The sequence below is a fragment of the Dysidea avara genome, chromosome 14 (assembly GCF_963678975.1).
Source record: "Dysidea avara chromosome 14, odDysAvar1.4, whole genome shotgun sequence".
Lineage (NCBI taxonomy): Eukaryota > Metazoa > Porifera > Demospongiae > Dictyoceratida > Dysideidae > Dysidea > Dysidea avara.
In genome coordinates, this window is record NC_089285.1 from 12,359,913 (window position 1) to 12,367,663 (window position 7,751).

Below are 7,751 nucleotides of genomic sequence, written 5' to 3' on the forward strand. Positions count from 1 at the left end.
TACAAATAACAACTTGTGTTAATTCTTTAAGCAGGAATTGTTTGCTAGTCAATCTTGAAACACGTGCAAAATAGCTGTTAAAAATTGAAATATTAAATACTACCATTTACAGTTAAACTCGTAGCTGTGTGTGTGCATCCACCATCTTTCTTGCTTTCAACATTTAATATATAGTAGTGTCAAGCACGATGCATCCTCTAACACAAGCTCTGGGCATTCAAGTAAGCAAAATTAAGTAGCTGTAGTTTATCTGCCAATCTTGCGTTTCCATACGGTACTTTGCATTAAAAGGTTTGCAAATAAGGGCGAATAAGTTGTACTATATTCGTGAACAGTCATGAAACGGTTGAACAGGCAAATATAACCATGCACGAAATTTCAACCACGCCCATCTTTTCGACAACTAGGCTTTGCGTAGTGCCTGTTGTCGCGAAGTTGTTCACGTAGTAAAATAGTCTCTTGTGAAAACCACATGCACTAGAATTTAGCACTTTGCGAAGCACGCACCAGAATTGGCATAATGCAATGACCCCTCGCGAAGGAGCTATGCAGAGTAATAAACAATCTCGGAATAAAAATAGCAGCCACCCCGTGGCCAGTGCTTTCTTTTGCAGTAAACGTGCAATGGCTTGTAGCGGCAGCAACAGTAAGTGATACGTCGTGCGCTTCAAAGGTAGCTCTTCGAAGAAAAGGACGGCAAGGAGTAGTGGATAGACACGGAGGTCCTAGGTGAACCATACAATAGTTCAGAACTCGTGAACGGCAAGGCTGTTCCCTGGAAGGGCAAGAGAGGGAAAATCAAACACTGGAACGTGGTCTATATCAACCCAGCTACTGAATCACGTGAGAGCTTTTTCTCTGAAAAAAAGTTTTAAAAAGTTACAACAGGTGCAGCTACAGCAAGTACTGTGGCGACAAATACGTCTACTGCTGCAACTAGTGATGTGTCTCCAGTCACTACTGGAAAGAAAAGGAAGGGATCAAAGATGGACTCCACAAAAAGTTTTGCTAATAAAAAGCCTAAATCAGGTATTAACTCGTAACTCAAGTTAGGGGTATATACTGCAGTAACACACTTGTATATTCTTAGCTGGAAAGGAATCAACAGGTGTGGTCCTTGAAGTCGGTGGAATACCTAAAATAGAAACAAAAGGTAGATACACATGTGAATTGTAAAGAAATTAACAACACACATTCATATAATGAGTTGATAATTTAGTGCACACATGTACAGAAGTAATAATGTCAGAAGAAGACGCATTTCAAGATTAAGAAGACGTATTTCAAGACTAATATAATTTACTTACACCCTCTAGGTGAAAACACTGAGGTACTTAACAAGCTGGCAGAACAGCAAGACAAGCTTGTTCAGCAACAAGGGCAAATAATTGGTTTGTTGTCCAAAATCGCAGAGCACCAAATTACTACTCCAGCTCCTCCTACATGTGCAGAGGTAATTTCTACTACACTAGCAGCAACATCACTTTCAAACAGAGCAGCTGCCAGCCAAGTGATACCAATACACTTGGAACAATTTACACCATCACCATTGGCAAATAAGCCACCACCAGTGTACAAGCCGCCACCAGTGAACAAGCCTGAAACATTGTTAGATCTTCTGGACAACACTGATGACGATGACAAGCTGGACTTCTTAAATTTGCCATCATGGCTCAGTAGTGACGGAGGAGTTACAAGCATTTAAGCCACATGAATTACCTCCACTTGCTGCAGTATCGCCAGTTGACTCATTCACCCCAATATACCACCACCACCATCGCCACAAGGTCAACCTGCTCCCCAGTCATCATGGAAACATGCAGCTCCACCTACACCATCTACTAGGAATGAGAGTTATGTACCACCACCACCACATTTCAATACTCCACCTAAGTTAAAGCCAGTAGAGCAAGTGGTGCGTGATTATCCTGGAGAGAGTCTGGAAGCTTTACGAAGATTAGCTGGTGCCTTAGCACGTGATGCTATTTTTGACCGGGATACTCTCCGACGGAGCAGCTTAAGTGGAAGACCAAAAAAGGCCAAACAGCAACAGAAATACCATTAGATGAAGAGAAGATGGAGTATATAAAAGCTGTAGTGAGATCCCGTGTGCCAAATACCTCAGCACTACATTTCAAAGCTGTCTGGAGCAAGTGTAGGAACACCATATCAAAAGCCTGCCAGACCCTACGTGACTCTGCCAAAAAGAAGATGACCAAGAGACTGTTTAGACTAATTTGACTAACTATGAATAAATAAATTTGTGACATTCTTCACAGCAATGTACTTTTAGTAATCACATTAAAATCACATTACAATCGTGTAGTGTAGTATTTACCGTTTAGTTGTATGGGTAGAAGCCGATCTTTAGTTGGCCTCTTCATTGATAAGTGTGACTTTGTACAGATTGAATGTACCACTATTTAATGATCATTGTTTCCATTTAGTGGTCACCAGTTCTAAATAATGAACACTTTATATTTGTCATAGATATTAGAGCCAACCACAGAAAAATGATTAAGTGCCTTAGTACTGTACGTATTATAACATTTAGCCTAGATAGCGTATTCTTTGCATGGTACTGAGAATTTAATAGTACAAGTAGTTGCCATATGCTACATCAGTTAGATGCGTACCATTACACGGCACGTGGCACATTTGGTCGTCCCAAAACCGCTTTTTTTATTCTGTATTTGGGTCCTCACCTAAATATACAAAACGTAAAAAAAGCAGTTGTGTTTTGCAAACAGATTATTTGAGCCCTACCCTATACGAGTCATACAGAACAGATATGCAACTCATTGAGCAAATACAGTACAGTTATGCAGAGAATATATTTAAGAAATGTTACGAAAACAACCCAACGTGCGTGACACTGTAAATCACTAAAACCAGCCAAAATAATCCTACCACTTCATTTTATGACTAGAAATAGATTGTATGAACACTTACTGATCATTAAACACGGCCACTAACACAATTGATCATATGTGGGACATTGTAAATCGCTACAACTAGCCAAACTAATCCTATTAGTTCGTTCTACTACTATAAAATATTTAATAGATTATATAAACACTTACTGATGTCCTGATTACCAAAAATCATGGCGATTTGTGTACTAGAGAAAATCGCTCCTAGCCAGAACAACCAGGAAGTACAATATACCGCTTAAAGTACTGCCTTGCTTGTGACTACAAAAAAAGCACTTGGCTTCGCCTTGTACTATTTTAGCCTCTCAACACACGCTGTCGTACTGTATTTTCTGTACACACGCACAGCGGTGCTTTAACTATAACATAATTAACTACATTTTTTGATAACTGGAGTTTAGCAATCAACTTGGTACGGCCCAATGGTAAAATTGTAAGAGCCTTTCAGCCAAAATGCAGCCAATATGCAATTGTTTCAATACTTTTCACACGAGATGAAGATATGTTGAATTTTTCAGGAGCAAGGAAATAAACCAATGCACAGTTGATAGAAGCTGTTGGCTATTATTTATGCACAAGTAACTTGGCTACATTACTGGACAGCAGGGAGCAAAGTAACGACAGCTATTCCCTATGACGTCAGGATCACTGTGCTAATCTTTTAACATCCTTGACACATCAGGATCACTGTGCTAATCTAACATCCTTGATTATATAGTTGTTTAAAAATGGTACATTAGAAACTTTACAACCAGGAACCAGAGGAGGTACGACACGAATTAAGCGCTATTGAAAAGAATTCACAGTAATTGCATTCTTCAAAATTAAAATTTCGGAAAATCAATCCGTAGACAAGATTTGATGAACTGCAAAGCTACGTAGACACTTGTGCAGTTGATTTTCAGTGGTTTTCTCTTCCCAACTTGCTGCTTGGCTTGATTTCGTACGGTTAGTTATTCATCACGTGACGGTTCCTCCAATAGGCTGTGTATATCGAAACTGAACCACTGGGGTTGAATGGGGTAGACTGCACCATTGAATTAAGCATAAGAAAAGAGTTCGACCGGCACGTATTTTTCATTTTTCTTTAATACCCCCACGAAATAGCTTCCCTGTACAAAACATATGCGCTCACGTGTGCGTGTCGTACCTCCTCTGACCAGGAACAATAAAGTGGTCCCCCATGTTCAAGTTGTCATGTGACCAAAACCAGTAGACTACTATTCCTTGGAATTACAAGTGTGAACAACAACACAAATACCACCCTGTTTATAATAACAATGTTACCCCATAGTGAACAAACACCTGCTATATTAGCTGTGTCCACCATGGGATACAGAAACACTAGCACATATTATTACCCACATGAATGTCACTCCTTTAGATTTGGTCACCATATCAGCTAATTTGTTAAGAGATCCACTTTATGCTTCCAAAATATTTGATGGCCATTGTTCAGTGCAACTTCAAATTGTTTTGATAAGTCATGTTTCTAACACAACAGGTACTATTTGGCTAACTACACATAATGCTATTTAAAGGCCACTCAAATGAATTTCTGGAGACATGCTGGTTTAATAGACACGCATTGATAGTGGCATGCCCCATTGAAGATTGTTGCTAAGGCCTTGACATAATTTTGGAATGTGTCAAAGTTAACAAACCATCGACTAGCACGACAGTTGTATAATTGTCTCGCTGGGCCAATAGGCAGGCCATGCGACACACTTATTGACTGCTCACTGATTTACTGGTACCTGCTCCGTTCCTCGCATTACTGCATGGTCGCCATGAGACTGCATGGATCCGCTGGCTCCCCTAACCTCTTGAGGCACTGAAAGAAATCCACTGTCAAACATACCGTACAAACAAATATCACAAAGCGAACCTGAACGACAGTGAGCCACGGCTGACAAGGCTGGTCACTACGAAAGCGAGGATGAGATCGCCAGCTTGCTAATTAAATCACGTGGCTCAGTAACGTGGTTCGAGACTTGTGGCAACTCCCGTGATTGATTAACAAGGTGTGCATCATTTTGATTATAACTTGCGAGTTTACTCGTTGCATGATAGCATCCCAGGGAGCTGCAATAGCTACTACATTGATTGTCAACCCGTGGCGTATCTATAGGGGTTGGCCGTTGCCGGTGCCCTACAGTCATGACTCTACTAGTTACATGCAGAATGGCAGTGGATGCATGGGTAAGGCAGTGGCGGATTCCCGGAGGGGGGGGGGCACGGGGGGCACGTGCCCCGTGCCCCCCCCCCTCCCTTAAAAAAAATGTATATAAGATCGAGATACTCTAATAGAGCAGTCAATCACCAATTATTTTATTTTATTTATTATTTTATTGTTAACCAGCAGGACCCTCCAGGGGTATAATGCTGATGTGCAATTACATGTGTACAATTTCAATTAGTTACTTAACTATATAAGTATGTACAATTACAACAAGTTACTTAATTATATACACATGTACAATTACAATAATAAACTATAAAAATATATACAATTACGATAAGTTACTTAACTATATACATAAAAGGGGCTAATTTTTGCTTAAATTCTTCAACACAGTCAGTCTCAATAATCTCAGCATCTAATCTATTCCATTCTGGTACAGTTCTTGGGAGGAAGGAATATTTATATACATCAATTCTTGGTTGGTAAGGTACTAGTTTAAAGTTGTGTGAGTGTCGGGTCCGTAATACAGTAGATTTAAATGGGAGATAACAGTTCGGTATAATTAATAAATCATGTAGTACTTTATATAGTAAAACTAGTCTAGCTGATTTGCGACGTTCTTGTAGTGTAGGCCATTGCAAGTTTTCAAGGATATTAGTAATGCTGTCTCTATTATTTCGTCTCCATGGTTGACCTGTGACAAAATGAGCAGCTCTGTGTTGGACCATCTCTATACTTGATTTATGTTAGTTTGGTGATATGGATCCCATATTGGGGAACAATACTCTAAAATAGGCAAGACAAATTGTTTATATGCTAGCTCACGTAGATGGCTAGGACAATGCTGTAGATTTCATCGCAAAAAACCAACAGCTCTGTTTTCCTTATTGCAGATGTAATCTATATGTGGCTTCCATGAAAGTCTGTGATGTAACTTTACTCCAAGATACAAATGTTGTTCTGTAACTGCCAGTGAGGTGCCATTCATTACATACGAAAATAAACTTTTGTTATGGTGATTAGAAATTTGCATTATCTTACATTTGCTGATGTTAAAAGCCATTTGCCATTTATCTGCCCACTTTGACAGTATTGTCAAGTCTTGTTGGAGTGTTTGATGGTCTGTTGAACTGTGAATAACTTTGTATATTAAGCAATCATCTGCAAAGAGTTTCATTTGGCTACTAATACCCTCAGTTATATCATTTATGTACAGTAAGAACAAGGTAGGACCCAAAACTGAGCCTTGTGGTACTCCCGATGTGACTTTACAATAATTAGAAAAGGACGACAACTTGTTGGTAGCGATTGCTCAAGAAAGACTCTAGTCATTGTAAAATCTTGCCTCTAATGCCATAGAATTCAATTTTGCTTAGCAGTCTTTTATGTGGAACTTTATCAAATGCTTTGGACAGGTCTAGTATACCAACATCTACTTGGAGTTTATTATTCAATGCTTTTGCAAAGTCATCAGTAACAGTAAGCAACTGCGATTCACAGGAATGCCTTGATCTAAAGCCGAATTGACAGGGGACTAAGATATCATGAGCTTCCAAGTGTTTCATAATTTGACTTGTGAGTATATGTTCCATTGCTTTGCAAATGATTGATGTCAGAGATACTGGTCGGTAGTTTTGTGGGACAGTTCTTTTGCCAGATTTGAAAATGGGAGTGACATGTGCTAGTTTCCATTGTCTAGGGACCACACCAGCGGACAAAGATTGTTGAAAGAGATGGGTCAGCATCGGAGTAATTTCAGCAGCAGTTTGTTTTACTAAATGTCCAGAGATAGCATCAGGGCCAGGGGATTTATAGGGATCCAACTCAGATAGTATTTTGAAAACCCCATTTGGTGATATATCAATGTTGTTTATAGATGGATATGAGGATGCTGCATGCATTTCAGGGATGCTTTCCAAGTCCTCTACTGTAAAGACCGATTTAAACTGGTTATTTAAAGTTTCTGCAATTTCTTTGGGTGTAGTTACTTGATCAGTAGGTGTCTGTAATGTGCTAATGCCAGTTGTATCCTGCTTTTGAGACTTTATAAACCTCCAAAATGTTTTTCTTCTGCTATTGTCACAATCTGAGTTTAGACTACTAGTAAGATATTTAAAGCACTGTTGCTTTAAAGCAGATCGTACTTGGGATTGCATGTCTTTATATGCTTTCCAATCAGAAGGGCGTTTAAATCTTTTAGCTCGCTTATACAAACGTTGTTTTCTTTTAATCAGCCTTTTGAGTTGAGAGGTCATCCATGGTAAGCGACTTAATGTAGATATTTGCTTAGCTGGAATATGGTCTTTAACGATTTGTAGAATGTTTTCATGAATAGTTCCAATTTTGTTCCACAGTTCTAGAGCTATTTTCATTCAAAGTTAAATACATGTCTGAAACTGTAGAGACCTTTTCCCTAATTATATCCCAGTTTGCTCTATTATAAAGGTATATTTTCTTCTGAACATTCTTGTGAAGATTGGCCAGTTCTACAATAACTGTCTCATGGTCACTGAAGCCTGATACTGTTATACACTGATGGATATAGTCAGGGTGGGTGGTAAAGCACAAATCTAAAATGTTATTACCTCTGGTTGGCAAATTAACAGTTTGCTCCAACATAAAATCATGAGCTA

The 7,751-nt window shown here is 39.1% G+C and overlaps 2 long non-coding RNA genes across 2 annotated transcripts in view; one reads left to right on the forward strand and one right to left on the reverse strand.

Moving 5' to 3' along the window:
* LOC136244174 (uncharacterized) overlaps nt 1-4,932 on the reverse strand; it is a 36,613-nt gene extending 31,681 nt beyond the window's left edge. Inside the window, exons 1-2 of the long non-coding RNA XR_010695065.1 lie at nt 4,822-4,932; nt 4,691-4,767 (exon numbers count right to left, since the gene is read on the reverse strand). This is a non-coding gene — a long non-coding RNA (uncharacterized lncRNA). The remainder of the gene's footprint in view (nt 1-4,690; nt 4,768-4,821) is intronic.
* Nucleotides 4,933-4,942: 10 nt separating this feature from the next.
* LOC136244173 (uncharacterized) overlaps nt 4,943-7,751 on the forward strand; it is a 62,947-nt gene continuing 60,138 nt past the window's right edge. The window contains exon 1 of the long non-coding RNA XR_010695064.1: nt 4,943-5,135. This is a non-coding gene — a long non-coding RNA (uncharacterized lncRNA). The remainder of the gene's footprint in view (nt 5,136-7,751) is intronic.